At 34.0% G+C, this 26,549-nt stretch overlaps 1 protein-coding gene across 2 annotated transcripts in view; it reads right to left on the minus strand.

Moving 5' to 3' along the window:
- LOC111515908 (potassium two pore domain channel sandman) overlaps positions 1-26,549 on the minus strand; it is a 253,468-nt gene that overhangs the window by 183,764 nt on the left and 43,155 nt on the right. The window contains exon 1 of one of the 2 annotated variants that reach the window (XM_074183713.1): positions 4,076-4,462. The exons of the other annotated variant lie outside the window; for it this stretch is intronic. The gene's annotated coding sequence lies outside the window, so the exon portion shown is untranslated. Of the gene's footprint in view, positions 1-4,075; positions 4,463-26,549 lie in introns of those variants that run through there. 2 annotated transcript variants of the gene reach the window in all.

Raw genomic sequence — 26,549 nt, forward strand, 5'->3', positions numbered from 1 at the left:
ATTTGCAGTTCTCATCGAAATAAGAAAAATATTTGTTGCGGAAGAAAGTTTTTGGCTTTCTACTACTCCATCTTGATACAAAAAAATGAGGGAATCTTTCAAAGAAAGGAAGAAAGTAATCAATTAGAAAATGAGTAAATCTATACATGGATGTATAGATCATGCAAAGAAGTAACTTTCAGACACAAATTGAAAGAAAGTCCTCCTGAAACAGCTACTTTCATATAAACATTGAATTGCACGAAAGAAAAAGAAATTCTTTCAAAACAAATACTTCTATATGAACACTGAATTATACAGAAGATACTTTCCTCTGCTCAGTTTGTATTTCAAACATTCGTTGTGGAATAAAATCAGATATCATTCACATGAGTTCTACTTCTAATGAATGGTAACAAATTGCACTTACATGGAACACTGTCATCCTCACTGATATACATCGATGTTTCGCCGTAAGACACATGCCCTAAGGCTCTTCATTACCAAATTGGATAACATTATAGAAAATGCCTTCAAAATGATTGATAGAAACATCATGCTCAAGGTTAAAAATTCGTTTCCAGGATTATATCACTTCTTAAGTTAGTGTTATAAATCAGCTTCCTATTTGAGTTTTGGCGAACATCTGATTGTGTCTGAGAGAGGTGTCCTTGGTGATTCCCTACGACTTGCTCTTTTTTGTCTGACCTTCAACGACCTCACTAGAAGCTTATTATCCAAATATAATTGTTGGTATTTGGACGATGACTCAATCGCTGGCGATGAGAACAGTGTTTCACAGGATTTAGAAAAAAATCATTGAATATTCAAAACATCTTGGACTTGAACTAAATTTTGAAAAATGCGAGTTGATTACTCTTTCAACTCCGAATAATATTCTTAAATCCATCATTTTGAAATTGGCTCCTGGCATAGGAATTTTGGAAAAGAAAATCGGAAATCACTCAAATTACTGACCACCAGATTGAATGAACTTCCAAAACACGTTGCATTTTTCCTTTGAAAAATTGTTTGGCGATTCCAAAACTCATGTACGCCCTCAGATGTTCTCCCACTTGATCAAGTCGATTAGAGTACGACGAATTTGATAATTTACTCCACGACACGACAGATATGTTACAAACAATCATTTCAATAATGATTCATGGCTCCAAGCAACGGGTCCTGTAAATCTTGGCAGACTAGGGCTACGTTCGGCTTCTTCCGTAGCTTCACCAGCTTTCCTGTCATCAGTCAGTAGTGTTTCTGATCTTATCGATTCCATCCTTGCTTTCATATTCATCAATATCCATGACGTTTTTATGCTGAAGGTGAATCACTTTGACATGCCGCAACAAATATTGCTCCTCCTACATATAAAAAGAAAATACAAAGAGCATGGAACCGACCTCTTCTGAACATTATAACTGATAAACTTCTGAAATCAAAAAGTTTATACGATAAGGCTCGTCTGAATGCAGCAATAATCAAGGAATCGGGTGCTTCGCTGAATGCTTCACCTGTTGCATCTCTTGGAACACTATTAGACGATGAATCTTTCAGAATAGCAGTAGGATGGATTCATCTATTTGTGTTTGCGGTAGTATAGTTGATGAGAAAGGTACACATGGTATGAGTTGTATGAGAAGTGCAGGGTGTACATCTCAACATCACCAAGTGAACGACATATTGAAAAGAGCTATGTTGTCAGCTGATGTTCCTGCAATTCTGGAACCCTTAGGTACCAGTCGTGATGATGGAAAACGACCAGACGGTATGTCTTTCATACTTCGTAAATACGGTAAACCTGTGGTATGGGACTATTTTGATGAGATCATGCATTGCCCTATTTTCAGTACAGAACTGAAATCTCTTTGGAACAAGCCGAGATATGCAGATATTCATCAGTCTCCTATCAAGTTCAATTGACAAGTGATTGATCCACCTTCTTCTTTTTCAAATCGGTCAATGGACTTATGTCATTCTTGCTCCCCAAATATGAGTTGCAGTCCTCGTAGTTCTGGTTCCCTTTCAGTGGAAGAGCTTCATGAAGCAAGAGCCGAATCGATCCCTATACGAAACCCTTCTTCTCTTGGAAGGATCGATCACTGCTTGAGAAATGGTTCTTATGGAGATTCTGTGAAACATGTTCTTCCTTACGAATCAGTAGGGAGTTGTCCTGAAAATCTACAGAAAAAAATTGCATTGAATAATTTAGGAAACACTTGCTACATGAATAGAATTTTACAAGTGTTGTTCATGACGAAGAATTTCAAGAACAAGGTTTTAATGATGAACGAGAACGGGAATGTTTCCTACTTATTCATCAAATTCAAACATCTGTTTATGCAGCTGCAGTTTCGTAGGAATGTATCATCTTTTCCTTCAACCAATTTTCTGAAGTCTTTGAAGTCCACTAGATACTCGTTAGGACAACAAGAGGATTGTTCCGAATTCTTGGGGTTCTTGTTGAATACTCTTCGTTAGCAAAACAATAGCAGAATCAAAACTAAATCTTTTGCTGGAAAAATACTCACTTGTGAGGATGTCTAATAACCAGTCCGTTTAAAGGTTATTGTTGAATCATCTCAAAATGGAATTTTCAACAGGTGATGATCGGCTGTATTGCCAAACATGTGCCAAACTAACTGACTGTTATAAGGAAACAAGTATAGCTGAGGCACCAGTAAATCTAATAATAACACTGATGATCTTCAAACAAGACTCAACCTCTGACGGAAGCAAGACATTATTTCGAAGGTTCGAAATAGATGAACATTTCAATCTAGCAGACCACTATCATAATATTCATGCAGTCATTGTTCAGTGTGGTTCTGGCGTTGAATATGGTCATTATTACGCCTTGGTCAAAGACGAAACGGACTGGTTTGAATTTGACGTGACTCGTGTCACGAAGTGTTCTGGCGATATGTTGAATCTATTGGGGCCTCTGAAGACACCCTACATTTCGTTTAATAAGAGAAAGGACATTGGCAGATCAAGATATTCAGATGATGTGGTTCTGCAGGTTTTTCTAGGCTTTCCTGCAGCTGAAAAAGCAAATGCGCCACTGGAATCACCCCAGAGCGCCAAATAATTTTTATTGTTGTTTTTATTTTTATCGTTGTTCTATTGGGATATGACATTAAAACGCACAAAACTCTCGAAACAACCTAATATACTTATTTAATAACATTTCGGAGCCAATAATCAATATTTCAACTAGTTCAAACAATGGATCATTTTCATATATTTTTTGCCAGCCGTTGATATTGTTGAAATTCAATTTGTCTGAGTATAGAACCAATAGGTGAATATCGAATATTTGCATAATGAAAATATTCAAACAATTCAAAATCAATCCGGCTACTTTAGTATCTGTCATTTCAAAGGTATCCATTTGTAAAGCTCTGTCACGAAAATTATTAATGCATTTGTCAAAAATATTATTCGATTCGAAAACAACTCTTGTAATAACAGAAAATATTTTACATGTAAATGTATAAATATTCCGATTTTTCGTTCCAACAGTAACATTGAAATTATCCTCGTTTTTTTAGGTGACAGAGAAGAGGTGGAGAACATATTCAACTACAATGTATTTGTGATTTGTTCTGTATTCTTTAAGGAAATTCAACACAACCATGTAAAACAATTAATCACTCCACAAACTTGTGGAGTTTGTGGGGATCAAATCGTTGAGGTGTAGTTTTTGAAAATATAGTAAACAGAAAAAAAATACTGATGGTATATGATACCCTGACTAACGTGGTCAAAAATCAATCGATAAGAATTATGATGAAAAATGATCTAAGGTATTGTACTCAGTCATTGTAAGATGAAACTGGTTTATTGAGAGTTAACAAAACACACATTTCCATAGTTGATTATAGACTGCTGATTCTTCAGTTACATTTGAACAACATGCTTGCAATACTCGTGACAGTTCAGTTGAGACCATTAATGTTCCACGATGCAGAATCACACATAATCAAAAATTTATAAACCTAAAGTAAAAACAACTCTACCTGAATCATTGAAAACATTTGTTGACATTGACATTGTGATATGTTCCGAACCAGAAAACTATACATACCTCAGCAACTTTTGATGCTTTGTAAAGCGCAGACCAGACCTTCTATTCTTCTATTATTCTTATGTATGGAGCTCCGCCCCCAAACATACCCTGAGGCAACTGGATTCCATCCAAAAACGAGCCATCCGCCTGATTCGAGACGCGAAGATCACTTGCAAACTTGATAGTTTGGAACATAGAAGAAAGGTTGGAGATTTGTCTTTATTCTATAGATACTTTCACGGTAAGAGTTCAACTGACTTGGCACATTTAATTCCTCCAAAAACGGTACCCATCAGAAATACGCGACGGATTGTGGCTCCTCATCGTTTTGAGGTTCAACTCAGTACACCTCGACATTCTTTCGTTTGGAAAATTTCATTTATGTGGAATAAAGTTTCTGAAAACTTTCTTCAAATTCAATATGATATGAACTTTTCCTATCTCTTTCTTTCTCCACACTGCAAAATTCGAGAGACTTTTGATTGACGACTGAAGGTAGAGTTTATTCAGAGATGAAAGCTTGGCAATTTGTGAAATAGGGTAAGTTCGTTTTTTGAACGTGTTTGACTGAAAGTCTTGAAGTCAAGAAATGTATGTGACTTGACCGAATCTGCCTACTCTCCAGGTCTCGACATGAGTTCTCTCTAAAGTCTCAATCTGCTTACTCCTGAGATTGAAGTTAGGTATCGATATGCTATGCTCTGTATCGTTCCAATTTTCCTATATGTACCGCCGAAGTGTGGAGTTTATGGAGATCAAATCGTTGAGGTGTAGTTTTTGAAATTACTACGGATCTTCATCAAGTAACGGCCGAATCAATCAGAAAATGTTTACTATATACCTGAGCTGATAGAATCTTTAGATTAATTCGCGTAGTCTAGTTACTGCATAATCACTTAAACACCAAACAGATTGGTCCACTAACACCTCTAGGTATTTTATTGTGTCTGTTTTATGTATAGGAGTATAGCTATAAGTGAAAACATTCGCACAAGTTGCCTTATGGATTTCTGTAATTTTTTTTGGCTGGTTGGTCTTTATTTGTTGGAGTAATTGCAATTGATTTTTTTTTCTTTGAAATTGATACTCAATAAATTAGTACTCAATTTGTTGAAAATCATTTTCATGCCTATTTTCTGAGTGCCTGAGTGTATATTTCATTCCATGTTTATCCAACAAAAGTGATAGCTGTGTCATCAGAAAAAGAAGATATTTCACCATTGAAATTAGAAATTTTGGACATGTTTTCCATATATGGCAGAGATAATATGGATTGCAATACACTTACTTGGCGTACGCTTTGGGTAACTAGTCGCTGAGGGAGTCGTTTGCCTTGACAATTTGTGTTTTATTTGTCAAATATTCTTGAAATTTTTACAAAGAAACCACTCTCACACCAATGTCAGCTAGACGTTGAAGGAGTTTATTATAATCTACAGTATCGAAAACCTGGGCCTAATCCCAAAAGACAATTATGCATTTTTCTTGATTTTGGAAACAGTTGTTGATTTGGTTAACAATCTCAGATACTACGTTTTCTCAAAAAACCTTATTGTTATTCAGAAGAGATATTGTTATTACAGATTAGTAAAACTCTATTTTTGTGACCTTTTTCCAATTTCTCAAAGGAATTACTAATCAACTATGGGTCTAAAGTTTGTTACGTACTAATTTTTTTATCACCTGACCTGAAAATCGTTGTTGTTATTGAGTCTTTGGAAGATTTAGGTATTTTTCCAAATATCGAATTCAAAATGTTGCATAATAAAGTGCGCGTAAAGCTTTTTGATAAGGAATACAGAGGTCTCATCGGAACCAAGAGAAGTATTATTTTTCAATCCGAAAATGATATCGATCAGCTTGTTTTCTGTTACTGGGTGATATTATTTCGGTTTTTTATAACAAGGAATATAGGCTTTTATAATTCACTTACTATATCTTCACCAATTTCAATGAAACAATTATTGAAAAAGTTCACCTTTTCTGTTTCGCACAAGATTTCATGTATTTGCCATCATGCATATGTATTTGGTTACTTGTGTGTCTGACGTATTCAGTATATTTATATACAACTCCAATGAATATTTCTATATCTGCCTCTGATTGATTTGAAAAGAAGGAGTCAAATCTGATAAATACGTCATCAGGTTATACGATGATGGACGATATTATATAGTTATAAATATGGTCTACTACTTTTCTAAAATTGTATCTCTAATGACTTAATTTCATCAAAGTGTTTCAAAGCAAAATAGAAGTTAATATATTTCCAGATATGAACTATCAAACCATTGATCTAACACTATTTTTCCTCAGTTCACCACCAGTGTTCTTTTTTTAAATATTTACTATATAGTGCATTTCTTCAATGTCACCCCGAGTTAACTCAAAAAATTGGAATTTGAGATGCATGAATACTTTATTTTGAAGTAAAATTGACAGACGAAACTTTCAAGATGGCGACTGGGCGCCATCTCACCAATTATTTGCACTTGCTGTTCTTCCGGAATGATCGGATGACCTGGGGGCTTTTTGTTGTGTACACTACCGGAAGTTGTGAATTTGGATTTCCTCAAATAGTTTGTACAAATAGGTCGATTAGGAAAACTTTCATTGAAAATACTTTCAGTTTCGTGAAAGTTACGCGTCGCACCGTAAATAAAAATCGCCTAAATTTTTCCTTCCAATGGACGAGAATTGACCATTTTAGAGATTGTTAACGTTGTACTTTCTACTAGTAAAACCGAAAACTAAATGAGAATATTCTAACTGAACATTGATTTTCATTGTCGTACTGACATTTTTTGTCGTTTTTATGAACAAAAAATAACTTATTGAACTTTATCGGGTTGTTGGAGTTGCCATATGACAGATAAAAAAAATATTTCTAGAAATATCGATAGTAATGTGTTTGTTTTCAGGTAATTATTAAATGTTTCGCCATTTTGTATTAGGTGAAGATATTGACTCCATATTCTAGGGTTGTGAAGTATTTGTCAGTAGCTTAAAATGATCTGTCATAAGACCCCCTTTCCATTTAATTTCCCAGATGGCGCCCAGTCGCGATCTTGAAAGTTTTATCTGTCAATTTCACTTCAATACAAAGTATTCATGCATTAATTTCATGATCCCAAATTTCAAGTGTTTGGGTTGACCTGTTCAAAAAATTAAAGGGGGGGAAATTAAAGAAATGCACTGTATAAGTCCACTGAAGATGATATTGAATCACTCTATTCGAATTATCTGCGACCTACGAGTATGTTATTACATCACAATTATGATTTGACTTATCATCTTATCAATAACGTTACGGTAGATACCAAATTCAAACACAATAAATACAGTGAATAAATTATCAGAAACCGTGAAGTTAATGGAATATTTTTAATGAGCATCATCAGTTATGAGAACATTGACTGAAATTCAGAATATTTCGTTAGATATTTTTGCTGAGTAGTTGTCGCATGTTCTGTTTGCAACTATATGTAACTTGTCCGATCCTGCTTCTTTCTGATGACACTTGAATGCACACTCATTTGGATATGTACGACCTTCAGAGGAACATACTGGTTGGAAATGTCTTGGACACACACAAAGGTGTTTTTCTTTTTTCTGGTGCGCACTAGACAATGCACATATCACGAGAAAAAAATATAGCAGTCGTAAAAATCGAACCGGGAACTCCATTTCACAATATACTTCACTTGCACCACGCACGACGAATGCTTTTATGTATCTGATGAAATATCATAGTATAGTTGATAATTTATGAGGTGTAATTTGAGTTCGTTCAGCTCGAGGGAACCTATTCTCATCAATTGTTGATGGAATCTGTACAGCGTTACTGATTTTACTCCGAATTATTACTACCTACATTGTTCAAAAATATGCTCAAAGTACCCTCGTTTCGATCAACAACAACAGCAAAGTACAACACAGAGAGCATCAACTCATATGAATAAAAATTAATGAAACCTAGTTCTTCAGAACGCATTCCTAACTCTAAGTTAATTTTGAAATATGAAGAAGACATCATAAAAATTAAACAAAGTTTGAAGTCAGAGAAATCAAAATACGGAATTGATATTGTGCAATGGTATCAAAAATGTGGGAAATATTCTGTAATTATTGTCACTTTCTGTATTTATTGATGTTGAAGTTGTGAACATTCTGTAATTATTTATAGTTTTGCAAATTTGATGAATGAGAAGAAATGAGTTAGAGGGGAAAGTACCCAAATGACCCATGAATAGTATCAGTATCAGGAATAGGAGAAATCACCCGGAAATGATTGTTAGTACTTAAGATCAAAACGTCGTAAAGTAGCATGGTTTGAAATCATTTTCTTATTTCTCTTTATAATCCTTTCCATTACAAATTGCTGAATATTTCAATACCAATAACCTGTTAACACCATCGCAATGTGGTTTTGGGCAGGGTGTAGTACGGCTACACCTCTTGCTCCTGTTACACAAGACTATCCTTACCGCTTGATATTCTATCAGGAGTACTACAGGATTCCATTTTGAGACCTTTATTGTTCATCATTTATACCACTGACATTATCTCGTTTATCAATAAATGTAAAATACATGCTTATGCTGATGACATACAATTATACATGCACTTTAAAATCGATGAGTATGCTGTGGCACAAAATCTGTTCAGCACTGATCTTGATTTGATCAATGGGCTATCAACTGAACATGATCTGAAAGTTAATCCTGTTAAAACAATGATGGTGCATTTTGGATTGCAGAAGAATCGTAAATTTGCAGAAAACAATTTCCATTTAGAACTAGGTTGTACTATCTTGACTGCTGTCAATACAGATAAAAACTTAGTGCTCGGCACTGATCTTAGATTCACTAGTCATGTTGAAAATTTAATTAAAAATGCTTATATGTCATTGAAACTGTTATATTGTAATCGTTTTATTTTGAGCATACCTCTAAAAAGAATGCTCTGTGATAGTTTGGTGCTGAGCCATTTCAAACTACTGTGACTTCATATATGGGTCATACTCATATGATTCAGATAACAAAAGAATACAAAAAGTGCAAAATTCTTGTTGCCGCCTAATTTATGGACTTCGTAAGTATGATTCAATTTCTGAAGCCTTTAAAATCTTCCATTAAAATCTCCTCATGAATTGATTACCGTTTCCCATTCTCCACTTTTAATACAAAAACTAATTCTGTGTGAAAATATTCACTCAAGAAAGATTAGATATATAAACAAATTAACTATGCCACAACATCGCACTGAACAGTTTCAGAGATCATTTCTTTTTGGTGCTGTAAAACTCTATAATTAATTGCCCGAGCAATTGAAGAGATTCCATATCAGAAAATTCAAATAAAAATATAAAAATTATATCTATGATGTCTATGATAGATAAAAATGGCGTTTTATACTTTCAAATATCTTAATATTCCCATTGTTTATTTTCTCCCATTCTTCGAAATTATTTTCTATCTCAACCTATTCATTCGAATATTTTGGTTTTGACATTTCAAATATTTCATTCTTTTTCTTCTAATAGATTTAAAATCTGATCAAACTTTTTCAGGCATTGGAATTAGTAATTTTCATTCATCAATAATCATTTGATGTATCAAGGGTGCACAGTGAATTAAGATCAGCCTGTATATCAATTGCGGGCGTAATGTTTAGATTAATGATTATCTGATGGGTGAGAATTTTCATTTTCAACTTATGGATCATCCTGGATTGAGCATGATCATTTATAATACTATGAATTTCAACGAAAATATTGACTAGCAGCATTATTCGAATTTTGTTCAATTGCCGCAATCAAGGTCTCAATAACAATTTATCCACATAATTTTATAATTTTCACTTTGGAATTATTAATTTTTGATGAATTTGGAACTCAACGAAGTCATTGGGACAATGAAAAGTTAACCCCGTTTGCACCAATAAATTTAAAGTATGAAAATAGATAAAGAATAACTTTCCAAGATCATGGTATCAAAAATTCTTTCAAAGTAGTATTTTTTTATGATTGCATCTTCACGTTGTCTTAGTGAATGTAAATAGTTGACATCAGTTAGTTAAATATAAAAAATAATATCCATTAAGTATATGAAATTATCATGAAAAATTCATGGCTTCGTCACTTAGAAATTGATTAAATATTTGCTATTCAAAAATAGACTTTCATCAAAATGTATGCGGGCGATGATGAAATTCCGATAACTGCAATGAAAAATTTCGTTAGCGGTCCTAGTTGAAGCTTGGTTTTGCAACTGACCACCCTGGGAAGCTTCGTTTATCTTTGATATTCGAGGACTGAGTTTCTTGTCGTTCTAGTCGAAAGATTGTAGTTATCGACAACCCATATTTATTGAATGTAACAATCATCTCAAAGGGTCAAATCTCCACTGCAGTGTATACAGTGCTAGTCAAAAGTCCCCTCCCCCCCTCGTATCTTTTGAACGGGTATACTTATAATAATGAAATTTGGAGTGTGGAAATAAACGGATGTAGGCTTCTTAACTGGTCATAACAGGTGACGCAATAGTCATAAATGACGTCAAAAGGCCACTGTGACCAAAAATTTTAAATGGGACCCTATGGCAAGTGACAGCTCGTTTGAAAGGTATTGAAAATACCTATTCAGTCATACCAATTTTGTTTGGGTTTCGGCTGATTTTGATTGATAAATTGAAGAAATACGAAAATTATAGTTTAGCATTTAATTAATAAAGATTTAAGAACCAGTTCTTATAATAAGTGTTCAAAATGTGCTCCATCTACTTCCTGGCAGTAATGAATCCTATTGCTAAACTCTTGTCGTACTCGTCCCAGTGTGTCAGCGGAAATTGCCCTACATTCTTCAACAATTCGTTGTTTCAAAATGGCAATACTGTCAGGTGCTGTAGCGTAAACCTTAGATTTCAAGTACCCCCATAGAAAAAAATCTAATGGTGTAAGGTCCGGTGACCGAGCTGGCCATTCGATCGAACCTCGTCGTCCAATCCATCTACCACGATATTCTTCATCTAGGTAACGTCTTACTGCACCGTAATAGTGTGCAGGAGCACACTAGAATTTCAAGAATTAACGCCTCAATATCAGTTTGTAACATCTCCAGATACAATTCACCGGTTAAGTTAGCATTGAGAAAAAGAGGCCCAACTATGTGGTTTCCCAAAATACCTGCCCAAACATTTACTTTTTCTGGAAATTGAGTATGTTTTTCACGAAAGATGTGAGGATTTGTGTCACTCCAATACCTCACATTTTGAGTGTTAACATTTCCATTGAGAAAGAAAGTACTTTCGTCACTAAAACAAATTGTCTGTATGTAGCCTGGTTGTTGGTTCATTTTATCGGACATAGTTTCACAGAATTCTAGTCTTCGGTCGGGGTCATCATCTGAAAGTTGGTGCACCATTTTTAATTTGTATGGATGAAATTTGTTTTTAGCCAACACCCTATGTACTGTCCTTTGACCGACTTCACAGATAGACGCAACTTGGGCTGTGGAAGAAGTAGGGTTCACTACCATTTCTCCAAGTATGTCAATTTTTTTGTCATCACTAATTGTTGGTCGACCAGATCGTTTGGCATCTTGAACACTACCTGATGCTTCAAACTTCCGAAGAAGCTCCCTCAAATAAACCCTCGATATAGGGCGATCGGGGTACCTCTCATTAAACAGTCGTTCCGCTGCATGGAAATTGTTTCTACATTCACCAATTATTAAGATAACTGCTACTTTGTCGGCTACAGTACGTACCATTTTGCCTATGTAAACACTTAAACGTCTCGTTAAACAATAGCTTAGGTAAATTTTCAAGGTATAAACACTTTTGACAAGTAGATAATTCAAACACGTCAACCTTTTTGACAATGAACCAGAGGCGTACTTTAAAATCTTTATTAATTAAATGCCAAACAATAATTTTCGTATTTCTTCAATTTATCAATCAAAATCAGTCGAAACCCAAACAAAATTGGTATGACTGAATAGGTATTTTCAATACCTTTCAAACGAGCTGTCACTTGCCATAGGGTCCCATTTAAAATTTTTGGTCACAGTGGCCTTGTGACGTCATTTATGACTATTGCGTCACCTGTTATGACCAGTTAAGAAGCCTACATCCGTTTATTTCCACCCTCCAAATTCCATTATTATAAGTATACCCGTTCCAAAGATACGAGGGGGGGAGGGGACTTTTGACTAGCACTGTATAATTTGAAGAAAACAGAAATGTATTCTTCGATCAGAGAAATAGCACATTATATTGATAATGTAATCAATGAGAAACACACCAAAAATTAGGAGCAAGGATTAAAGATTATTGAACAACTCTCAAATACACAGTCATCAACGTCGGTGTATCCAGGTGGAAGAAAGTCACTTCGCAAGTTTGTTCATACCTCTAATGATCTTATTCATCTGGAACAGAAAAAATCATTACATCCAACTCTTAAGATGTATGTCTTTCAAATCATAGTATGCAGTGTTTAGGTACCAGTAGAGATGATTTGGAAGTGTTCCTAATGTCCTATGCATTACCAAGCATTGGTATTCCTAAGATGATATGAAATTAATGTGCACAAATGATTATGAGCAAATATCTAGTTTTTCCTGTGATAAAGGAAAGCATGGCGGGGCTGCAATTCATTTCAAAATGGGTGTAGAAGCACAATTTAGAATTTTTTCTGAACTACACTGTCAATGAAAATATATATATATATATATATATATATATATATATATATATATAGAAATATATATATATATATATACAGTCCTCCGAGTGGAAATATGTAAGTATTTTCCACAAAAATATTTCTTCTGCTTTGTATGCTCATAAAAACAACAACATATTCACTGTCACTGGAGATTTTTATGTAAATTTTGAATTGACCTTCAACCAATTTACTTTATTAATAGATCAAAGACCTGCATTGGTAACATTATAATCAAAAACTATCAACATGATTGAAAGCTGTGAAAACAAATCAAAAATTATGTAGAACTAATTAAGTCATCTGAATAACAGACCTGTCGAAAGTTCAGCTGTCTTACCAACTGCTCGAAATCAAATCGATTTAGCTGATGAATTCAATGAATACTTTCTTAAATCTGTACCATTTGTCTAAAATCGAAGTTTGAATAACAATCATTTGTATTTCACCTACTTGTCCATATGTACCAAGTCACTGTTATTGCATCCAATTAGTGGAGGAAAATAATTGAAGCTAATTTTAAAATCAAAAATAGGTTGAGTAGCAGATCTAAAAACATTCAAGCAAATTTTTTGAAATTTCTTCATTTCGATATATGTATATTGATCAAGGCTGTGAAAGAAAATTATTTTAGACACAGGACAATAGGATGGCTAAAAAAGGTGTGATATATCGAAGTTTTGTGTTTATGAATGAAACACCCTGTATTTTGTTACACTTTAAAATAGGTCAGAAAAAAGAATATTATTTCATATACGGTACTATGTACCTAACTATGACCGTTCTTGATTTTTTTTAATGAGAATGCTAGGTACAATTGGAAACTAAATAACATCGAATTGTAGAAAAATCAACCCTTTATATGCTGACCAAGCATAAAAAAGGTTTTGTGCTATGGATATCGATGAAACCCTTTTCTCAATATTATACAGAATGTTCAAAAATCATTATCGCTTTTTTATAATTTTAGACAAAAATTACTTTGTTATTTGAAATAGAACAACCTGTATATTTTTGGTGTGAGCAATATAAAATTCAATTATCTTACATTTCATTTTGGAGTTTTCTATACCTGACCTGAATAGTTTTTCGGGTATTGGCTTTTTCAAATAGTAGTTTTAATTTCAATGTCGTTTCAGAGCTATCCTGATTCAAAGAATGCATGAAATAAAAACTATTATTTGAAAAAACCTACATCTGAAAAACTATTCAGGTTAGGTATAGGAAACCTCAGAATGAAATGAATGATAATTGAATTTCATATTGTTCATACCAAAAAAATATAAGGTGTTCTGTTTGAATCAACAGAAATATTTTTATCCGAAATTATAAAATAGTGACAATGATTTTTGAACATTCTGTATAATATTGAGAAATATTCTATATAATATTGTGGAACAGGTTTTATCGAATTCAGTAGCCCAAAATCTCTTTTATGCTTGGTCATAAATCAAAAAGATGATTTCTATAAATTTCTATGATATTTAGTTTCCAATTCTACCTAGCATTTTCTTTAAAAAACAATAATTCGGGAACAGCTATAGTTGAGTATGAAATCGTATTATTTTTTTCCTGACCTATTGAAAAGTGTGACAAAATACAGGGTGATTCTTTCAAAAACACAACTTTGATATGTCAATCTTTTTTAAGCCACCTTGTAGACTCCAAGATAATTTCTTTCTGCAGCCTCAATGGATATACATATAATGAAATGGAGAAATTCCCGGAAAATCAGTAGTTTGGTTTACAGCAACCCTGTAGTATGGGATGCCCTACCCTTTATAACAAATTATATATGCGTTTCTGATCTGTTTTGAAATGTGAAAGTCAACTTCATTCATTAGAAGGACTAGTTGACAAAGTCGTTCGACGCATTAGTTTTCATATTTCTATATGCCTGGTATCGCTATGCCTGTATGAATCACAATAACCCGTTTCCTCTGCTGAAGTGTGATTTCGATACCCACATAGCAGTTCCATTCGACTTCTATTCAGTTTCATAGGAATTTTATCACGACATAAAATTTTTATTTTGATCCTGTTTATTCTTTGTTCAACGTTCTGATTGATTGAACTGAAGGATATAAAATTTCATCCCGTTTGATCACGATTCGTGTCGTTATGTATTGATATTGCGAATAGCAAAGCGACACAATTTCATTCAGATATTAAATCCAAGTATATGAAGAAAAATGATACTAGAGGTCATGAAATAAAGATATTCGATATTTCAGCAAACAACCACTTTATTGAAAGCATATAATGGTTACTAACTCAATTTGTGTCAAAATTTTTGTTTGAAATGAAGTATCCCTCACTGCTATAGACATACAAATCAATCGAGATATCCCGCATTGAATTATTCAAAACAAGATCCAATAAAGAGTTGCTGGAGATAAACAGTGTCATCGCCAAAGTATGCACCATATAGGAAACTTATTTATTAAGGGTTTTCGACAAAATTTTACTTTTGATAAAAGTTTATCCATCCCCTTAAACGGGACATGCACCAACAGAATATAGTAAAACACACGTAATATACGAGGAGCTTTCAAATATTTGATTTTGAGACGAGAGTAAAGTATTCTTATTTTGAAAAATCTCGGGAAATGTTATTTAAAAAAGTTGTTCTGCATTGAAAAATACATCTTGATTCGGAGTCATGGCCATCTAAGTATTATTTTTTTACTCATTTTTTCAATATGGGGACTTCGAGAAATTAAAATTTGCTATAACGATATATAGACAACAGTTTTCCTCGAAAACCTGTAATATTACGAATTACACAACTATGGTGTTAACCATCGTCAATTTTTCTGAAGAGTAAAATAATTTTCAAAGTTTTTGGTGCAAAGTTATTTTTATCAAATCACACAACATCAAAATAAAATATGTATTTCGGAACAAACTCATTGATTTTCTGGAGATTTGCTTGTCCAAAATAATTCTCCAAAAAATCTCCAGAAAATTAATGAGTTTGTTTCAGAATACATTTTTTTATTTTAATGTTTTATGATTTGATATCATTGAATAATAAGTTGATGTTACAATATTGCACAATTTTGAGTAATTTGTGTTGACAAAAAATAAAAATAACTTTGTACCAAAAACTTTGAAAATTATTTTACTTTTCAAAAAAATTACCCGTGGTTAACACCATAGTTGTGTGGTTTGTAATATTGCAGAATTTTAAAATGTACCGTCGTATACAGGATGCTGTCTAATTATCGTTTTAGCAAATTTTCATTTTTCCTAAATTTTTCATTAACCCATTTAAAAAAAAAATAGGTAAAAAAATAAAACTTCACTTAGATATCCATAACTTCGAATCTAAATGTATTTATTAATGCTGAACAACTTTTCTGAATGAAATTCCCAAAATTTTTCAAAATAAGAGTACTTTACTCTTGTCTCAAAATCACATATTTGAAAGCTCCTCGTAAATTACGTGTGTTTTACTATATTTCGTTGATGCCTAATCACTTTTAGAGTATGCACAAACTTTTATCAGGAATAACTTTTTGTTGAAAAACCCTTAATAAATGAGTTTCTCATATGGTGCATACTTTGGGAATGACAATGTATAAACTGCAGCGGAAATGCGTCTATGTATCCGTGCTGGAAGGATGTATGATTCTCAGCCCATTCAGTGTTACCTACAAAACCAGATTCACAGCCTCCTCAAAAATAAGATATTTCATGAATCTGCCTTGCACCAAATTCTTGAGCAGCACAAACATTTTCTGCATCAGAATTGGAAACAAACTCCTACCAAACAGATCATCAAATGCTCATTCGTAAACGATAATTCGTTCAGAGACAGAAAAGTCCTGCATGTCTGAATCTAATGTATCGTCATGAAGGCGCCCTTATATAGAAAGGTTTCTGCAGTCGTTCAGGTAGACATCTTGCATTTTGATCATTCGAGAAACTCAATATTGACCAATCAGCCGGACTATATTCGAATTTCTATTAAAGCTGTACAGAAGGATATTCCAGAGATGCAAATTCCGTCCTGTATGGTTACAGTTCACCTAAGAGAAACAGAAGAGCATTAACAACAAATTTGACTGATCACTACACCATTCTACTAACAATGAAAAATATTAGTTTTAAAGGCAATAAAGAAAATAATAATGATATAAAGACTCGGAGCTTTCTGAACAAAAAAAAAATAGGAGAACTGTTGGCAAAATCTAACTGGGATCAAGTTGTTCAATGTAATAATTCTAATGCTGCTTACGAAATCTTCATTGCAAAAATTTTAAAGATAATATCAGAGAGCACTGAAACGAAACTGATCTCCAAAAAATATTTAGTTAAACTCAAGCCTCAAGGTCTACTAAAATCTATAAGGCACAGGGACTATCTAAAGCGAAAATACAACAAATCGATCACTGAAGAAACTAAGCAAGAATATGTAAACTATCGGAATTTACTCAATAAACTCATCAAAGACACAAAAAACGAATTTTATAAAAATAAAATAGAGGAAGCCCAAAATAATTATAAGAAAATTTGGCAACAAATTAATCAAATTAGCAATAATGTAGACAATTTATCTAAAAAATAGGAAATATGATATTGTAAATGACAAGGGGAAAAAATTCACATCTGATACCCAAAAGGCTAATTACTTCAACAATTTTTTGCAAACATTGGAACCGCTATGGCCAATCACATTGATACATCCAAACCCCCCGAAATTTCCAACAGAAATAAACCTCACTTGAAAACATCATTATTTCTTCATCCGGTAACAAAAAATTAAATTACTATAACTGTATCTAGCTTAAAAACCAACACTTCTGCTGGACCTGATGGAATTACAGTTGACGTGATAAAACAATTTCACACTTTCTTCTTAGATCCGCTTTGCCACATAATTAACTTATGTTTCATTGAAGGTTCAATTCCTGATTTGTTTAAACAATCCACTACTGTACCAATTTTCAAAAGTGGTGACAAAAAACTTGCAACTAACTATAGGCCAATAACTATTATAAATAATTTGGCAAAAATTTTTGAAAAATGTTTAAAAAGTAGACTTATACAGTTTATTGATAAATATAATATTGTATCTTCAGGACAATTCGGGTTTCGCGAGAACTTATCTACTGAAAACACCGTTAACCTCTTGGTTGGTGATATAATAGAAAGTTGTAACCAGAACAAAAAGAGTATCGCAGTATTTTTAGACCTCGCGAAAGCTTTCGATACTGTCAACCACAACATTTTGTTAGATAGATTAGAAGAAATAGGAGTTCGAGGTATCGCATTAAAGTTACTCTCAAATTATCTTTCAGGTAGAAACCAAATAGTAAAAATTAACGACTCATTTAGTAATCCACTACCCGTTACCATTGGCGTCCCTCAGGGAACAGTGATTGGACCCATACTTTTTTTAATATACATCAATAACATATTTAAAATTGAAAATATTGAAGCACAAATAACTTCTTATGCTGATGACACGGCACTACTTTTTGTTGGTGACACATGGGATGCAGTCTATGAAACAGCAGAAAATAGTTTAAAAATTCTATATTGCTGGCTAAATGCTAGCCGTCTTAGTCTAAATATCAGTAAAACTAAAAAACTAAATTTGTGGCATTCACTACAACTTCAAAAGACCAACCAGTCCGTGATGAAATTGTGATTCATAAATTCCAGTGTGATCATTTTCCTGGTTGCTCCTGTCCTACCATACAAAAAACATGCTACATAAAGTATCTTGGTGTAATGCTGGATCAATATTTGCGTTGGGATAGACACATTGACTATACCGTTAAAAGACTTAGAAAGCTCATGTATAAATTCTACCAACTGAGGAATGTACTAAATAATAAACTTTTATTAATAATATACGATTCCTTAGCAGAATCAATTATTAGATACTGCATTACAGCATTGGGAGGCTTGAGCAAAACTTATCTACATAACCTACAGGTCATGCAAAATACGTTATTGAAAATATTACTTAAGAAAAACAAGAGGTACTCCACGGAAGCAATTTATAGGGAGGCAGGATTATTTGATGTAAGAAAACTATATACCTATTGCTTACTATGGATGATAAAATCTCAATTACCAGCTTTACCACACATTCACAATACTCGTGCTAAAGCCAAGCGAAACACAGTGGTACCATTATGTAAAAAAAATCATACTCACAGATTTATGAGTTACTACGGTCCCAAACTCTTTAATATGTTGCCTCCACATATAAAAAATATCAATAAGAACTATAAGTTGAAAAAAGAACTAAAGTGCTTTATAGAACAAAATCATGAAAAAATAAAAGACCTATTTCTAAATACATATTGACCTAAACAACGTAGATTTTGTAACAAATCCTCTAGACCTGCACAGAGTTGCTACTAACTACATCTCGCCATTCTATGTAATACATGTTATAGAAGTTAAACTAGACGTTTGAATACTGTACTATCTTAATATTATATATATCATATCACAAGCTTGCTAAGGTGACTCACAGTGGTTTATTACTTCTTTCTTCTTTTTTCCCCTTTTTGTAAAATTTTGTAAAATTTTCTCTGTAAAATTTTCTCTGTAAAAATATCTCCTAGCGGTTGTGTGCAGTTAGTACCCAGCAGTCAAGGGACGACGTCTTCCTAAATTATATCAGAGGTGACTTACTAGCCACATATTTGTGTCGTTTGGCTAACTGACGAAGGTAGACTGAGTAATGGCCAAATCCTCAATAGATTTGTGAGAATATGTCATGATCTGTAAACTGTTTTCTCAAAGAAATTCAGGTGCTGATAGTAGAGCATATACTGTGTGCTTACCATGCCGCGGACCAAATCAGGTATTGAGCGTTTGGCAGAACTCCACTTTAGCCAGCTGACTGAACAATCTTTCACCAAATGAGCTTCGTGAAGGAGCTGGATTCATTTGGCCAATTTTGAATGAGTGAGCTACAATAGGATCTCGGGTTGCAGTGAAGGATCGGATAGATCTATTCACTTCGGTTCTATCTATGACATGAAGAACATTTTTTTTCTTTCGATGATGCTGTAAATATATTGAACCGTATAGAAATAGGCATGGGCACAAGCAGTTGATGCTTGTTTCAAAATTTTTGTTTCGAGTGAAATATTGCATATTGCTATGGAAATACGAATTGTTACAGATTTCTCTATGAAATTTATGAAACATCATCCATAAGAGAATTGAAAGGGGTGAATTTGTGGGAAGAATTACTTTTAGAAAAATATTTTCGACTTTCGATTATAAAGATGGAGAAGGGAAAGCCAAAAAGTTGTGTACCTATCCATAAAAGAGTTATAAAAATTCAGCTTCCATCTCAGTATAGTCACTCATTATTCAGTGGCTTTCAGTAGCTTCAATATTCTTTTTACAGTGAGAATAGTCAAGTGTCTCAAGTTATCATAAACTTCGATTTCCATGCAGTTAAAACCAAAGTTCAAAAAGTAAGCTTTTGTGATTCAATGGAAGACAGAGCTATTTCGACCCGCCAAAGTATCATTAGTAGTGCTGGGCTGAACTACGATTGAATTCCAGAACACATTTTTCCCAAAAAATAGGCCTGAGACAGGCCTATGCTCATCTATGGGATCGTTCGCAACACAATCCACGAATATTAAGGCTCCCCAAGGTGGGCTGTTACAGAGCCTAGCTTCGACATCGACCTCCGAACAAGATTCGTCATTTATCTTTCAATTCGAGCCAACTAGATAAAACCAGAACACAAGAAACGAAACATTCGAAATCCAATACTGATCAACTCTGTTTACTTGACAAGGTTTCAGCAGCGTTGCTAGACTAAACAACGAATTGCCAAACTCAACTCTCCTTCGAAGAAAAACCTGTGAAAGTAAAACCGAAGACATCTCCTTCTACAAAGGCACCATAGATGATGCCTTGCAATGGAAGATGACGTTAAATACGTTCAACCTTGATATTCGTGGAATGAGTTCTCTGTTGATTTCTCAAATAGTGCCTTCGTAAGGAAATATGTCTTCACTTTCACTTCAAGAAAAATACAGCAATACATTCGTGGTTAAACCACTTATGAGATCTTGGTGGGTCGAAACATTGCTATTCAGTGTTGGATAACTGATGTGTCATTTTGTGATGTGTTGATGTGTCATGTGTCATCAAAAAACTTATATTTTTAGGAGTGATCAATTTTTGGAAAGGAAATTTTTTGGATTTCTACTACTCCATCCTGATATAAAAAAATATGAAAATCTTTCAAAGAAAGAAAAGAAGCAATCAATTTCAAAAATCAACTCAATACAAATATGTAGATCCTTCGAAGCAGTAACTTCCAGACACGAGCTGAAAGAAAGAAGCTATTTCCATATAAACAATGAATTACACGAAAGAAAAACACTTTCGAGGCGGACACTTTCATATGAACGCTGAATTATACTGAAAACACTTTTTCTATTCCGTTTGTATTCCATTACGGATGTTTGTATCAAGATGGAGTAGTAGAAAGCCAAAAACTTTCCTTCCCAAATAAGAACATTTATTCACAGATTGAATTATTATTTGATGTTACGATAATTGATCGAATCTTCAACCATTTGCTACATATCTCCAGTTTGAATATATCTCATAATCAACATATAATGCGAGGAAAGTGAAATCATGGTTACGAAGCTACCCAATCATTCAGGTACACAACTGTTCATCGCCTTTTCAGTGAAATTTTATCAAGAGGATAACGGTCACTCATTTACCAATCTGAAAATCTAATGTCATTGTGAAACAACAAATTGACTGAGTTCAGTGTTCGTTCTCACGGAAGACTTTAGAGGAGAAATGAATTGATGAAAACAGCGTTGACACAAATACAACTGCTCTCAATAGTGTCGATGAAACACTCAAAACATCATCAACAAGAGAGGAGAAAGTGAAGAACAAACCTCGGTTCCTGCTTGTTGAGAGGATATCTCAATATACGAGTGAAGTTTGTGATTTTGAAAAGTTAACCCTATTTCGATCTCTAAAATAATATATTGTCTGATTGGTGAAGTTAACTCTATCAAAAAAGTGAAGAGTGGATATATAATTAACACAAAATCCAATGCACAGTCACGTTGATTAATGGAAATTAGGAAAATTGCATAATACGACGTACAGGTAGTTGTTCAACCTACCCGAAATATTTCAAGAGAAGTAATTTTTTGTGGAGATCTTTTGAATTGTAGTATTGAAGAAATTATGGTCTCAAAGAATAGTTAACGTCAGAAGACTGAAATCTAAAAAAGTTGGTATATTAATGGATACCCCAAATCACGTACTAACCTTTAACACTCCTAATGTACCCAAAGAGATCAATGTGGCGTACTATAAACTGAAAATTAGACCGTACTTTCCTCCAACACAAAGATGTTTCAAATGCCAAGCTTTTGGTCATGTCTCAAATAATTGCACTAAGGAGCAAATATGCACGTGTAGTAAGCTTCCACATGAGGGAACTCCCTGTGAAAAACCAAAGAAATGTTTGAACTATTCAGAACCCCAAGAATAGAAGAAATGATGAACAATATACTTGCAAACAAATCTTTCCAAAGTGAACTATTTAGGTCACCTCAGAGCTTAACAAAAAATCCCAACAGGTATCGAACGGACTCAATGTCCACCAAGTATTCGACCACATCCGAATAGAAAAAAAGAAATAGAAGTCAATTAGAACCTAGTTCAGTAGAGCAGTAGAGGATAATTCATAATAATACACCCAAAAGTAGACCACCAAAAAGGAACTCCGGAGGTGGTCGGGGAACTAGGAACTTATAAAAGAATTTTAACGAAATTGAGATATATATTCACATCACAGTTCTAATATGAACTGTGATGTGAATTGTGATACGAACTGTGATGAAATTATGTATGTTATCAGCAGATACTACCTGAATCTCAGATTTACTGGAGACATCATTGCTATTATAAACCAATACGAAAACCTCCTAAAATGGAATTGCAATGGTATCAACCATCATTATATACATATAAACGAACTTCTGCTGAAAAAGCGTCCTGTCTATCTATGCCTCCAAGAAATTCACTATAAACCCGATGAGAAATATAGACTCAGTGGCTATATCTTTCGGCATGATGTCATGCCAGGAACGAGAGCCCACGGAGGAGTTGCTACGCTAGTCAGAGAATTTATAATGGTTCAAAATATTCCCCTACAGAGTAATATTTAGGCTGTGGCTATAACAAAAAAATCACCTATTCAGTAACTATTTGTAATGTCTGTCTTCCGAATGATCAGTGGGCCAAAGCTGAATTATCTAATATCTGATAAATTCTACGCTACAGTAGGAAATTTCATACCGAATTTTGGTGACATCAATTGAAAATCACATCCTAGAAGCAGCCAATAGATCAATACCGAGGACCAAAAATAGAATAGCTCAGAGAGAAGTATCATGGTGGAACGGAGATATTGCTGTAGCTGTTAAAGAAAAAAAACATGCCTTTAACATATTCATAAAAAGTCCCACATAAGATAATATGATCAACGTCAAACGTCTGCGTTCAAAAATAAAGAAACTGAAACTGAACAGTAAAAGAGATAGCTGGAAACATTTCACGAGCTCCAGCTCGTGAAATATTTCATTCAGGACCAACTAGACATGTCAACTCCAAAAGAAATTTTCAGAATTTTTGGTGACCACTTTCAACACATAAACTCATCAGAAAACTATGATACTACATTTCTTGATATCGAAGAGACATACAAACAAGATGAAATACATTTTCAGACAACTCATCTCTTACTATGGATGAATTAGAAAAAGCACTAGGCACAGCAAAACTTTCGGCACCTGGGCCCTAACAAAAACCACTACGAATTCCTTAAACAGCTTCCAGAATAACAAAGGATAAACATTTTACATATTCTCAATATAATTTGGTCCACAGGATCCTACCCTGAAACCTGGTAAAGATACCACCTTACCAGAATGTTACCGGCAGCTTACCAGTTGTTGGAGAAAATAGTAATACAACCATCTCACCTAGTGTTTGGAGAATAGAAATCTTCTCTCCAGATTCCAAGCAGCATTCCGAAAATTTCTTTCTACTTTAGATCCACTATCATGTTTGGAACATGAAATCCAGTCCAACTTTATCAAACGATAACATCTGACAGCTATATTTTTTCATATTGAAAAAGCCTTCAATCTCACGTGGAGATATGGGGTATTGAGATCTTTGCATAAATGGAGATTCAGAGGCTGTCTGCCGCTTTTCCTACAACAGTTTCTCAATAACAGGAAATTCAAGACTAGAATCCAAGGAGCTATATCAAACCCTCGAAATATGGATAAAGGTATACCCCAACGTTCTATATTATTGTGTGTCACTCTGTTTGCAATTGCCATAAACGGCATAATAGAAGTAGTAGAAGGTCCAGTGCATATGTGAATGATCTGGCTATATTCAATTCGTATTCAGTCACTTCTGATGTTGAAGAGATACTTCAGAATAGCATAAATGAGTTACACAGCAGAGACACAGAACAGGTCTCAAATTCTCAGCAAGCAAAACAATGGCGATTCAATTATGTAGAAAGCGGAAATTTTATAATAATTCCAATCTCAACATAAATGGAACACCTATACAGTTTGAAAACAAAATGAAATTCTTTAAACTGAATTGGGGAGCTCACATAGAAATTTTGATGTATAAATGCCAGAAACCATTGAATATCATAAAAGCTCTCGCAGGAATCAAATGGGGAGCAAACCATAAAATTCTGCTGAATGTTTATCCCAGCCTTATTTTCTCTCGAAAGGATTATGGTAGTGTAGTAGGTATACTCTCAAACTGTTAACTGGAAGTTTCAGAACGAGTCCTGTAATATCACTCTGCTGTAAGACTGCTTCTCCTCCTCTGGAACTCCGATGAACGAGACTCCTTGCAAACTATACTGTGAAAATATACTTTCGACCTAACCACCCTAATTATGATATCTTTTCCAATGACAAAATTCATGATTCATTCTTACAAAAACCAACGGCAACCAAACCAATAGGTACACGCATAATAGAGCAACGTATTATCGCAGATTCGAAAATGTGCACGTTAGCTTTCCCGGTGTTCCCTCCATGGAAACTAGCTGATATACATTGCAATGTTGCAAGAAGTGGAATGAAAAAGTTAGAATGGAAGTGACAACAAAACTAAATTACTACAATAACATCAGTAAATTTCCTAACTACTGCAAAATATATACTGATGGATCAAAGACTGAGTATGGGGTGGGCTGTGTTTTCCTTATAGACGGATACCTCCATAGCTGGTCGATGCACTCAACGACCAGCGTATACACAGCAGAATTATACACTATTTATCAATCTTCACTATTCTGTGAATTTGCCCAAAACGAAACTCATTTCTTAATTTGTATCGACTCGTTGAGTTTCATAAGATCTTTTCAAAATAAATTTACTCTTGATCCCCTTGTGAGGATCATCCTTGACAGAATTCATATTATGGAGGAAAGCCATAGAACTGTCAGCTTCATGTGGGTGCCCAGTCATTGTGGCATAAAGAATAACGAGGATGAGGATAAGGCAGCAAGAATGGTTGCTAACTTCAACAAACATGAAGATGTACCACTCCACCTAGAAGATCTGAAGAATTATAATTAAACCAAAGAAGAATCTGACTGGCAAAATCTTTGAAATTGAACTGATGCAAAACTGAAATGCTCAAAACCAAGTGTGAATGAGCGAATCTCACCATTGAAATTGACCAGAAGAAAACAAGTAGTTTTCACTCATCTGCGAATTGGCCATACAAAAATGACACCCCTCTAGTTGCTCCTAGGAGAACAACAACCACTATAAATTACATGCGAAACTGTACTAATAGAACAACATATACTTAGAGAATGTCCGGAGTATGAGGAAACCAGGAGACAACATAACAACTGGGGCAATGAAAGAAATTCTATGTGATGATAGATGAATGTTGAGCCACCTGATGGCATTTTTGATAGCCGCATATATAATGGATGAAATTCGAAGAACAAATAGCAAGTATATGGCTAATAACCTAGCAGTTGATGCCGCAAAAAAATATCCACGGTTAGAATCCAAAACTATTAGATATTGATATTCCAGCCAAGTCTTACATGGAGTTGATGGAATTGGAAAAAAAACTTCTGATAAAATTATTAAAAAAATGATGAGTATTGTTCCTATGTAGAACACATTGCATACAAAAAAACAGACTTTTGGTCACTACTTTATTCAGAGGACACTCTAGACTGAGTAGAGTTTTTAAAATTATATATCGATTTCATTAAATATGTACTTCAATTGTTTCCTCAAGTCTTGTCAACTGAAAAAACACCATTTCTTTTCATTTTTGTTGCATATTTCAATCAATATGCATAATTGCCAGAAGAAACATTACTCTCATCTATAATATGTAAATACATAATTGAAAGAGTTATATTTTAGGAGCTTTGGGAAAGAAAATTTTTGGCTTTCTACTACTCCATCTTGTTACAAAATAATGTGGGAATCTTTCAAAGAAAGGAAGGAAGAAATCAATTTTTAAATAAGTAACTATATACATGGGTGTGTACATCATACAAAGAAGTAACTTTCAGACAGAAACTGGAAGGAGGGCGTTTCCTTCCATTTCCTGAAAGTTACTGCAATCCCTGACATATGCCAATATTCCGGGTACCAAGCATAAAAAATTAAAAATATACAACACTGTTCATCTTCTATTGTATACATAT

Source organism: Leptinotarsa decemlineata, unplaced genomic scaffold (genome assembly GCF_025532065.1).
Source record: "Leptinotarsa decemlineata unplaced genomic scaffold, Ldec_3_MD MMD2_tig00026340_RagTag_RagTag, whole genome shotgun sequence".
NCBI classification, from domain to species: domain Eukaryota; kingdom Metazoa; phylum Arthropoda; class Insecta; order Coleoptera; family Chrysomelidae; genus Leptinotarsa; species Leptinotarsa decemlineata.